Raw genomic sequence first — 12,209 nt, 5'->3', positions numbered from 1 at the left:
AAGGAACAGGAATAGGGAGAACCAATGAGAGACTAGCTGGAGGTGTCTGGACGGGCAAATTTAACTCTCATTTCCCACCAGGAAGGGGAATTAACCAAAGGCTCAGCGTGCCATGCCGGAACCACACTAGGGCCTGAAGCAATGCTGCGGTGTTGCGGCCAGCTCACAAGAAAGCGAGTTGAAGAAAGGAGCTCAGGGGCACTGTAATTCACAAACCTGCAGAGTTATAAATGACAGCTATCATCCAAAAATATATTGAAGTAAGGCTGCCAAGTGGACTTGAAAGCGGGGCAGAATTGCAGGAAACCGATTTCAGGAGGTAGACTGGAATTGCATGTAAAGCATAGGAAAAGAGGCAGAACGTCCACAATGATGCACTTGGCCTAAAAGGGCGTATGCGTTTTTTCCTGAATATATTCAGGAAAAAACGCATACGCCCTTTTTGGCCAACCAAGCAAGCTTGCAAAGGAAATCTGCACTACAATGAAGTCTCACTGCCCCCCGGTCAAAAGGAACATCTGAAAAAAGTGTAAAATCCAGAAAGGCAGGACAGGCCATGGAGAACTGGGAGCCTTGTTATGCTGATGGGCGGGATGTAAATTGCCAACAGCCACTCTGGAGAAGTGTATGGTGTTTCCTGAAACATCTAAAAAACAAAGCAACAGAGCCTAGGGCACTTCCACTTATGGTCCTATAGATTAGGGAAATTAAAATCAAAAAGACACAGCCACCCCAAAGTATGGGACGGCTCTGTTTACAAGAACCTCATTTACGGTACAAGTTCAATATCACAGTAAGTGAAAAATGGATAAAGAAGTTGTGGTACTTACGTACAATGCAATATCACTCAGCAATGAAATCTATGTCATCAGGACCATAGCAGCATAATGAGTGGATTCAGGTACCATGATTCTAAGTGAGATAAGTCACACAGAAAAAGAAACATCATAAGATATCACTAATACACGGAATGTAAACTTGGCTACACAGGAACAGAATTACAAAACAGAACAGGGTCTCAAATGTAGAAAACCAACTTATGCTTGCTTAAGGGGAAAGGTGAGTTGGGGTGCTACATAAAACCAGAGATTGAAATTAGCACAGATACCGTTCCATAATCCAAATATGTAATAGACAAGAGCTACTCCTTGCTCAACGAAGAGGACACAACACCCCATATTAAACGCCTAAGAATATACCTGACTAGTAAGAATCTTAAAACCTATGGATTTATATGTCTCCAAAAGAGAATCAAGCATGTGTACAGTGGCATAAGTGCAGCAGTGATAGGATTGGTGAGGTTCGGTGAGCCAATGCAGAACCTTTGAAGTCATATTGCATGGTACCCATTCCATGGGTCTCAACTCTCCAGGTTTAAGGGATTCTTCCTTCAGCTAAAACATGCATGTGGAACCCAGAGTATGATCCACCGTGTGATCGGGATACGTGTTCAAATGTGTCTCAGGTTTCGTCCCCTGGTACTCGGGTGCAACATTCCAGACGCTTTACTAACACTCTCCCCACTTGGAGAGTCAGTGCCTTTAACCACCTGTTTGGCCCAGTTTGCAATTTTTGCGGAAGATGATCAGGAATAGGGAGAACCAGTGAGAGACTAGCTGGAGGTGTCTGGACGGTCAAATTTAACTCTCATTTCCCACCAGGAAGAGGAATTATCCAAAGGCTCAGCGTTCCATGCCGGAACGACACTAGGGCCTGAAGCAATCCTGCGGTGTTGCGGCCAGCTCACAAGAAAGCGAGTTGAAGAAAGGAGCTCAGAGGCACTGTAATTCACAAACCTGCAGAGTTATAAATGACAGCTATCGTCCAAAAATATATTGAAGTAAGGCTGCCAAGAGGACTTGAAAGCGGGGCAGAATTGCAGGAAACCGATTTCAGGAGGTAGACTGGAATTGCATGTAAAGCATAGGAAAAGAGGCAGAACGTCCACAATGATGCACTTGGCCAAAAAGGGCGTATGCGTTTTTTCCTGAATATATTCAGGAAAAAACGCATACGCACTTTTTGGCCAACCAAGCAAGCTTGCAAAGGAAATCTGCACTACAATGAAGTCTCACTGCCCCCCGGTCAAAAGGGCCATCTGAAAAATGTGTAAAATCCAGAAAGGCAGGACAGGCCATGGAGACGTGGGAGCCTTGTTATGCTGATGGGCGGGATGTAAATTGCCAACAGCCACTCTGGAGAAGTGTATGGTGTTTCCTGAAACATCTAAAAAACAAAGCAACAGAGCCTAGGGCACTTCCACTTATGGTCCTATAGCTTAGGGAAATTAAAATCAAAAAGACACAGCCACCCCAAAGTTTGGGACGGCTCTGTTTACAAGAACCTCGTTTACAGTACAAGTTCAATATCACAGAAAGCGAAAAATGGATAAAGAAGTGGTGGTACTTACGTACAATGCAATATCACTCAGCAATGAAATCTATGTCATCAGGCCCGTAGCAGCATAATGAGTGGATTCAGGTACGATGATTCTAAGTGAGATAAGTCACACAGAAAAAGAAACATCATAAGATATCACTACTACACGGAATGTAAACTTGGCTACACAGGAACTGAATTACAAAACAGAACAGGGTCTCAAATGTAGAAAACCAACTTATGCTTGCTTAAGGGGAAAGGTGAGTTGGGGTGCTGCATAAAACCAGAGATTGAAATTAGCACAGATACCGTTCCATAAGCCAAATATGTAATAGACAAGAGCTACTCCTTGCTCAACGAAGAGGACACAACACCCCATATTAAACGTCTAAGAATATACCTGACCAGTAAGAATCTTAAAATCTATGGATTTATATGTCTCCGAAAGAGAATCAAGCGTGTGTACAGTGGCATAAGCGCAGCAGTGATAGGATTGGTGAGGTTCGGTGAGCCAATGCAGAACCTTTGAAGTCATATTGCATGGTACCCTTTCCATGGGTCTCAACTCTCCAGGTTTAAGGGATTCTTCCTTCAGCTAAAACATGCATGTGGAACCCAGAGTATGATCCACCGTGTGATTGGGAAACATGTTCAAATGTGTCTCAGTTTTTGTCCCCTGGTACTCGGGTGCAACATTCCAGACGCTTTACTAAAACTCTCCCCACTTGGAGAGTCAGTGCCTTTAACCTCCTGTTTGGCCCAGTTTGCCATTTCTGCGGAAAATGAACAGGAATAGGGAGAACCAATGAGAGACTAGCTGGAGGTGTCTGGACGGGCAAATTTAACTCTCATTTCCCACCAGGAAGAGGAATTAACCAAAGGCTCAGCGTGCCATGCCGGAACCACACTAGGGCCTGAAGCAATCCTGCGGTGTTGCGGCCAGCTCACAAGAAAGCGAGTTGAAGAAAGGAGCTCAGGGGCACTGTAATTCACAAACCTGCAGAGTTATAAATGACAGCTATCGTCCAAAAATATATTGAAGTAAGGCTGCCAAGAGGACTCGAAAGCGGGGCAGAATTGCAGGAATCCGATTTCAGGAGGTAGACTGGAATTGCATGTAAAGCATAGGAAAAGAGACAGAATGTCCACAATGATGCACTTGGCCAAAAAGGGCGTATGCGTTTTTTCCTGAATATATTCAGGAAAAAACGCATATGCCCTTTTTGGCCAACCAAGCAAGCTTGCAAAGGAAATCTGCACTACAATGAAGTCTCACTGCCCCCCAGTCAAAAGGGCCATCCGAAAAAAGTGTAAAATCCAGAAAGGCCGGACAGGCCATGGAGAACTGGGAGCCTTGTTATGCTGATGGGCGGGATGTAAATTGCCAACAGCCACTCTGGAGAAGTGTATGGTGTTTCCTGAAACATCTAAAAAACAAAGCAACAGAGCCTAGGGCACTTCCACTTATGGTCCTATAGCTTAGGGAAATTAAAATCAAAAAGACACAGCCACCCCAAAGTTTGGGACGGCTCTGTTTACAAGAACCTCGTTTACGGTACAAGTTCAATATCACAGAAAGCGAAAAATGGATAAAGAAGTTGTGGTACTTACGTACAATGCAATATCACTCAGCAATGAAATCTATGTCATCAGGCCCATAGCAGCATAATGAGTGGATTCAGGTACGATGATTCTAAGTGAGATAAGTCACACAGAAAAAGAAACATCATAAGATATCACTAATACACGGAATGTAAACTTGGCTACACAGGAACTGAATTACAAAACAGAACAAGGTCTCAAATGTAGAAAACCAACTTATGCTTGCTTAAGGGCAAAGGTGAGTTGGGGTGCTGCATAAAACCAGAGATTGAAATTAGCACAGATACCGTTCCATAAGCCAAATATGTAATAGACAAGAGCTACTCCTTGCTCAACGAAGTGGACTCTACACCCCATATTAAACGCCTAAGAATATACCTGACTAGTAAGAATCTTAAAACCTATGGATTTATATGTCTCTGAAAGAGAATGAAGCGTATGTACAGTGCATTAGCGCAGCAGTTTTAGGATTGGTGAGGTTCGGTGAGCCAATGCAGACCCTTTGAAGTCATATTGCATGGTACCCATGCCAAGGGTCTCAACTCTCCAGGTTTAAGGGATTCTTCCTTCAGCTAAAACATGCATGTGGAACCCAGAGTATGATCCACCGTGTGATCGGGAAACGTGTTCAAATGTGTCTCAGGTTTCGTCCCCTGGTACTCGGGTGCAACATTCCAGACGCTTTACTAACACTCTCCCCACTTGGAGAGTCAGTGCCTTTAACCTCCTGTTTGGCCCAGTTTGCAAATTCTTTGAAAGTTGAACAGGAATAGGGAGAACCAATGAGAGACTAGCTGGAGGTGTCTGGACGGGCAAATTTAACTCTCATTTCCCACCAGGAAGAGGAATTAACCAAAGGCTCAGCGTGCCATGCCGGAACCACACTAGGGCCTGAAGCAATCCTGCGGTGTTGCGGCCAGCTCACAAGAAAGCGAGTTGAAGAAAGGAGCTTAGGGGCACTGTAATTCAAAAACCTGCAGAGTTATAAATGACAGCTATCGTCCAAAAATATATTGAAGTAAGGCTGCCAAGAGGACTTGAAAGCGGGGCAGAATTGCAGGAAACCGATTTCAGGAGGTAGACTGGAATTGCATGTAAAGCATAGGAAAAGAGGCAGAACGTCCACAATGATGCACTTGGCCAAAAAGGGCGTATGCGTTTTTTCCTGAATATATTCAGGAAAAAACGCATACGCCCTTTTTGGCAAACCAAGCAAGCTTGCAATGGAAATCCGAACTACTATGAAGTGTCACTTCCCCCCAGTTTAAAGAGCCATCTGAAAAAAGTGGAAAATGCAGAAAGGCAAGACAGGCCATGGGGATAAAGGAACCTTGTTATGCTGATGGGCGGGATGTAAATTGCCAACAGCCACTCTGGAGAAGTGTATGGTGTTTCCTGATACATCTGAAAAACAAAGCAACAGAGTCTAGGGCATTTCCACTTATGGTCCTATAGCTTAGGGAAATTAAAATCAAAAAGACACAGCCACCCCAAAATTTGGGACGGCTCTGTTTACAGGAACCTCTTCTATGGTACAAGTTAAGTATCCCAGAGAGCAAATAATTGATAAAGAAGTTGCGGTACTTAACGTACAACAGAATACCACTCAGCAATGAAATCTGTGTCACCAGGCCTGTACCCGCATAATGAGTGGATTGAGGCACGATGATTCTAAGTGAAATAAGTCACACAGATAAGGAAACATCATAAGGTATCACTAATACATGGAATGTAATCTTGGCTACCCAGGAACTGAATTACAAAACAGAACAGGGTCTCAAGTTTAGAAAACCAACTTATGCTTGCTTAAGGGGAAAGGTGAGTTGGGGTGCTGCATAAAACCAGAGTTTGAAATTAGCACAGATACCGTTCCATAAGCCAAATATGTAATAGACAAGACCTACCCCTTGCTCAACGAAATGGACTCAACAATGAGGTATCACCTCACACCTGTTAGAATGGGCATCATCTGAAAATCTACAAACAACAATTGCTGGAAAGGGTGTGGGGAAAAGGAAGCCTCTTCCACTATTGTTGGGAATATAAATTGATACAGTCACTATGGAGAACAATATGGAGTCTTAAGAAACTAATAATAGAATTACCATATGATACAGCAATCCCAGTACTGGACATATACACAGACAAAACCATAAATCAAAAAGAGACATTCACCGCAATGTTCATTGCATCACTATTTACAATATCGAGGTAATGGAAGCAACCTAAATGCCCACAGACAGACGAATGCATAAAGATGTGGTACATATATAAAATGGAATATTACTAAGCCATGAAAGGAATGAAATTGGGTCATTTGTAGAGACGTCGATGGATCTAGAGACTGTCATACAGAGTGAAGTAAGTCAGAAAGAGAAAAACAAATCTTGTATATTCATGCATATATGTGGAACCTAGAAAAACTGTACAGATTAACCGTTTTGCAAGGCATAAATAGAGCAACAGATGTAGACAACAATCGTATGGACAACAAGGGGGGAAAGCTCTTGGGGGGGTGGTGGTGGGAGGAGCTGAGAGATTGGGATTGGCATGTAAACATTTATATGTATAAAATAGATAACCAATAAGAACCTGCTGTATAAAAATATAAAATAAAATTCAAAATTAAAAAGAAATAAAATTTAAAAAATAAAACAGAAAAAACAATTATTCCCTTCACATACATGTATTTATATGAATAAATTATTTCCATGCTTATATCTGTAAATACAAAAAAGAGGAATAAAATCTACCTTGAACCAAAAACGAAAAAGAGAAAAAAAAAAAAACAGAACCCACCAGTTACTCAGAGGAAAACCGTATCAGGGCACTTGCTCCAGTTGTAAACAATTCTGAAGTTGGTCAGTGGTGGGGAATCGTCTCCCATTCAGCCAGCAGCCCCCACACAAGCGTACTCATTGCAAAGCTGGGGCACTGTGCCGAGGCATCTGTGAGTGAACGTGAGCTGAGCCCCAGGCCAGTTGCTGTTGAACTGTTCCCACCCTTCCCAGGTAAAACACCTGAATATATACAAGGACTTGAAAGCCTAGAGGAAGGGCCATGGAGCCACACGAGTGACAGCATGCCAGCTGACTTGGTGCCTGCAGGCCAGCCAGGATGGTCCTGTCCCTGGGTGCTCTTCTGGAAGATTTCCATTTCCCTGCCTGAGATACCCGTCCTTTCCCTGCCCCCACTGCTTTTTTCCTTCCTCACCTCTGCCCAGGGAGAAATTCCAGCAGCAGGTATGGGTGACACATCCTCTTCTTTAGCAGGTGGCAGCCTGGCAACTGCTGCAGAAAGTCCAGCAGAGCCCCACTCACACTGGGCCACCCACAAAGCCGTGGCCTCTCACTCCCTCCCACCAGCCCAGCCCCGAGACTGCTGACAGGGCAGAGAAAATGGCGTCAGACACAGCTGCAGGGGCTCTTGCTGCCTGGAGTGGTATTTATATTGATCTCAACCCAGGCACACCTGGGGAGGGCTGGCCGGCATGGTAAGGCTGCCCAGGTCAGCCAATCATCACCCCTCAGGGGCTCACAGTTGCAGAAAATGGAACTTGCTGAACCGGCCAGGTCCAAGGAACAGGTGTGGGCTCCTGAGAGTCAGGATAGACAAGGGGCTGCAGCTTTGGCTTGTTTTCTAATCATTTTATCTGGCCCATGAGTGGGAGACAACTTCAAGAAAACCCTCTCCTAATGAGAGGAACCCAGGAGTCAGGGAGAGGAGGGGTGGGTGGTGGTTGGAGACAGAGGCTTGGTGCCCCGGGTGCAGTGGAAGTCTCTGGAAGACCAGGTGGAGGGAGGCCACACAGAGTGATGCCCAGGGTCACAGACCTGTCGGAGCTGCTGTTTGTTAGTTCAAGTCCTGCTCTGAGGTGCTCTGTGTCAGCTCTGAGCGACAGGTGAGATGGGGGTGCTCTTCAATGAGGGCTATGTGCACAGTTCCTGTGTGCCCAGCCCTGCCACGGTACCTGCAAGGGTAGCTCTGTATCCTGGGAGAGGCCTGACCATGAGAGCCCCGTGGGCTGGGTTGGGGGTGGGGTACCTGCCCAGGAGAGCTCCATATCCTGGGATTGGCCTGACCACGAGAGCCCCATGGGCTGCTGGGGACCTGGTAAAGGATGTCAGGACAGTCAGTGAAGCCACCGAGGATATACCTCCAGTTGCTCCATTTCCTACACCCTGCTGGTCATTCTACCAACCACCAGGACATGGTATTCTGTATTAGTCTTCAATGATGCCTTCTTTTGTATTCCATTAGTCCCAGAGTCACAAGAAATTTTGGCTTGTGAGTGGCAGGACTCAACATACAACTAAAACAATACTTCCGGGCCGTCTTGCCCCAAGGGTTCAAAAATTCCCACACCATCTTTGGGGAAAGCTTAGCTAAAGACCGAAAAGTTCTACCTCTAGAAAAGGAAACCCTCCTTCAATATGCAGACGACATTCTGATCGCCAGCCCTACTAAGGAGGCCTCTGAACTACCAAGCCAATAAAGGATAGAAGTTGTCCAAGAAAAAGCTCAAATATCACAGACTGCGGTGACCTGCCTGGGCTTCATTCTCACACAAGGTCGGAGAAGCCCATCCCAGGAAAGGGAAGAAACCATTTGCAGCCTTACCCCTTTCTAAAACTAGAAGACAGCTTAGGGGTTCCTGGGGAGGCCAGGGTTTGCTGCTTCTGGATCCCTAACTACAGTCTACTAGCTGGGCCTCTATATGAAACACTGAAAGGAAAAGATGATGATCCTTTTGAACAGAATCCAGAAGTGGCCTTTCAAGAATGGAAAGAGCAGTCAATTCAGACCCTTGCCCTGGAACTCCCTAATTGAGCTAAACCCTTTGACCTTTCCATTCCCGGTGAAAGGTGAGTCGCCATTGGAGAATTAGTGCAAAAACTGGGACCACTTGAAATGGAACAACGCAAGAATGCCATCCAGGTAGGATAAAATAGAGTCACCAAGGGGCTTGGCCCACTGCCACATCTGGCCAAGATACTGGCGGTATCTAAAAACCTGGAAATCAGCAGCCCAAAAGGCCACCTCCCTCCTAAGGGAAAAGGACCCCACGTGGTGATCCTAATCACCAACCATGCCCTGAAGTTGCAGGGTTCGCTCCGTGGGCACACCGACCTCGAGTGAGGAGGCCCTCCAACTCCAACATCCAGAGAGATAACCGGGGGCAACAGGGCACCATGACGACTCGTGTGAACATCACTTGACCTGGAGTTTCTCTCATAAAACAACAATAGTGTGTCCCGAATGAGTAGACTACTGCTTGCAGGACTTACTGCACCCGGAGGGGAGCTAATAGTCTTGGCGGGGGAAACGTATATCACACTGTCACCATAGAAAAGCCTACAGACACCGTGATGATGGTGGCCAATAAGACCGGCTGGACTCCTGTTTACTTCAAAAGGCTGTTGACTCAGTGGCCATCATGGTCCTTGATCACCACTGACCCTGGACTGTCTGGGAGTTGAGCGGGCAGGGCTCTGACACCTGGTGCTGTTTTTACGTTAATTCAGGGGCCTAATTGAAGAAAGAGCAGACTACTGGTCAGAGCATCTAGGCTGGCAGAAACGGTCAGCCTAAGGTGGCCGAACAAATGTGGGGCGGGGTGAAACCGGCCCCCACAGCGTCTCTGCACATCTCTTTCCTGAACCCTTAAAGGTCATTAGAATCTATAACACTTCCAATGCTGGTGCTCAGGCGGACGAGCAGGGAGGCAGGGGTCCTGGGGCCAATCAACGTCACCTGGAGGCTGCTGGGGAGAAGTTCTGACCCTCATCCCCTGGTATGAGGGCTCCCAACTCAGCACTCAGCAGTTACAGAAGAAGGGTCTGCACCCTCAGCACTCCAAGAATGAGGAACGGGACAAAAGGCAGAGGAGGGGTTTGTCCCCAGCAAAGCCCATTAAAAATCCCTGGGAGATAAAAATAGAATCTGGGCAATAAAGTCAAGTCTGACCTTTTTTATCCTTTGTGCTTTGTCTAATTTCACGTGCTCCTAGGGTCCCGCATGCAGAGGTTCCACACCCGGCACTTCAGACCAGATTTCCTAGTGCAGAATGGCTGGGTCGACACCTCAGCTCCTGGGGCCCAGTGCAGACTCTAAGATATAGAGCCTGAGCTGCAGCCAACCCGGCCCTTGAGTGCTCCGCCCCCTCCCTCCCACTGACTCTGACAGGATCTCTACACAGCAGCCCAGCCCACAGCCCACGGGGTAGTGCATGCTCTCACCTCTCCATTCTCTGATCAAAATATAAAGTTTCCTTTGCTTGTGAACCAAACTCAGTCTCGATCTGTTGGCCCCAATGACACTGGGCAGGGGGACACTTGTTGGGGTCCACTCTGGAGGATCAGTAACAGAAATTGAGACTATTGTAACTTCAATGAACAGATGTGTGAGCCAAACTGTAGTTAACATAGAACAGTTTATAAGGCTCGGGTAAAATAAGATGTTTCTAACACTTCCATTTGATATTTCCATCACTTTATTATAAGCAAGTTCAGTGAAAAGGTTTGTCTTATTTGTCAGGTCAATATTAGAGAAATGAAGTGATTTCTTTCCAAGGATGTACATCTAATAATCTTGGTTAAAGCTTCAATCTTGTTTTAAATGCTTTTCCATTGAAAATGATACCTCTCTTTCAGCTCCCCCATTTCTGAGAAGTATAAAATCTTATAATTTATTATTACCAAAGGGGAAAGGTGGGAGGAGGGATAAATTAACAGTTTGGAATTAACACATACACACTGCTATGTATAAAATAGATCATCAACAAGGAACCACTGTATAGCACAGGGAACTACACTCAATATTTTGCAATAACCTATAAGGGGAAATAATCGGAAAAAGAATAGATATTTTTATTGACATCATCTATCAATGACAGTTAAAGTGTAACCTAAGGGAAGCCAGTGGTGAGTGCTTCTGACCCTGAAGACTTCAATCATCTAAAGTTTGGACTCTGCCTACTTCCCAAGGCCCTTAATGAACATATGTGTAGCCGTAGCTTAAAAAATTCCCCAGTTTGGGTTTCGGGGAGACACTGATTTTGAAAAAGCCCTGGTGTTCTCCTTACATGAATGGGACTCTTCCTACTGCTAAAACATGTCTGTCACACACAGAGGATGGTATACCGTCTGATCAGGAAGAGTTTGGAAAAGGCATCTCATCTCCTCATCTCCTGGTGCTCGGGTTCACCCCTCCAGCGTCTTTACTAACAGTCTCCCCACTTGGAGATGTCAGCACTGTCAACATCCTGTTGCATACAGTTTGGAATTTGTCCAGAGGATGAAGCGGAAGGATGAGGAACAATGAGAGACAAGTCCTAGGTGTTCAGACAGGCACATGTCACTCTAATTTCCAATCAGGAAGACGAATTGACCAAAGGCTAGGGTTGCCCATGGAAACAGTATAGGGCTTGAGGAAATCCCACTGCTTTGTGGCCAGTTCCCATAAACACAAGTTGAACAATGGAACTCAGGGGCAGTAAAATTCACGAAACTGCAGAGTTGAAAATATCTATCACTGAAAAATGTCTTGAGGAAAGTCAGAGAAAAGGATTGGTAAGCAAGGGAGAATGGCAGGAAAGGGATTTGAGGAGGTAGAAAGGACTCGCCATTAAGCACAAGAAAAGGGGCTGAACATTGCCAACATTGCAGTTGGCCAAAAAGGCTGTATGCGTTTTTTTCTGTATATATTCAAGAAAAGGGCATACACTTTTTTAGCCAACCAAACAGGTGGGCACTGGAAATCAATACTACAAAAGATATCACTTCGCATCAGTCAGAAGAGCCATCCTCATAAAGTGTAAACACCAGAAATGCAGGACAGGGCAAGGAGAAGAGGGAGCCCTGTGAGGCTTATAGTGGAAATGTATATTGCCAATGGCCATTCTGGAGAAGTGTATTGTGTTTACTAAAGCATCTAAAAAATGAGCTACAGAGCATAGGGCACTTGCACTCATGGGCGTATGTCTTGGGAAAAACAAAAATCGAGAGGACACAGGCACCCCAATGTTTACTGCCTCTCTGTTTAAAAGATTCTCGACTAGGATATAACTTAAATGTCTCTGGAGGGAAAAAATGGATAGAGATGTGGTACTTATGTAGAGTGGAATATTACTCAACCTGGAAGTCAATGAAATATGGCCAGTTGTAACAACTCCGGAGGAGTTACGTATGATCATTCTAAGTGACATAATTCAAAAAGAAAAAGACACA

This window comes from Pseudorca crassidens, chromosome 1 (assembly GCF_039906515.1).
Source record: "Pseudorca crassidens isolate mPseCra1 chromosome 1, mPseCra1.hap1, whole genome shotgun sequence".
Lineage (NCBI taxonomy): Eukaryota > Metazoa > Chordata > Mammalia > Artiodactyla > Delphinidae > Pseudorca > Pseudorca crassidens.
This window is presented reverse-complemented; position numbering follows the sequence as displayed.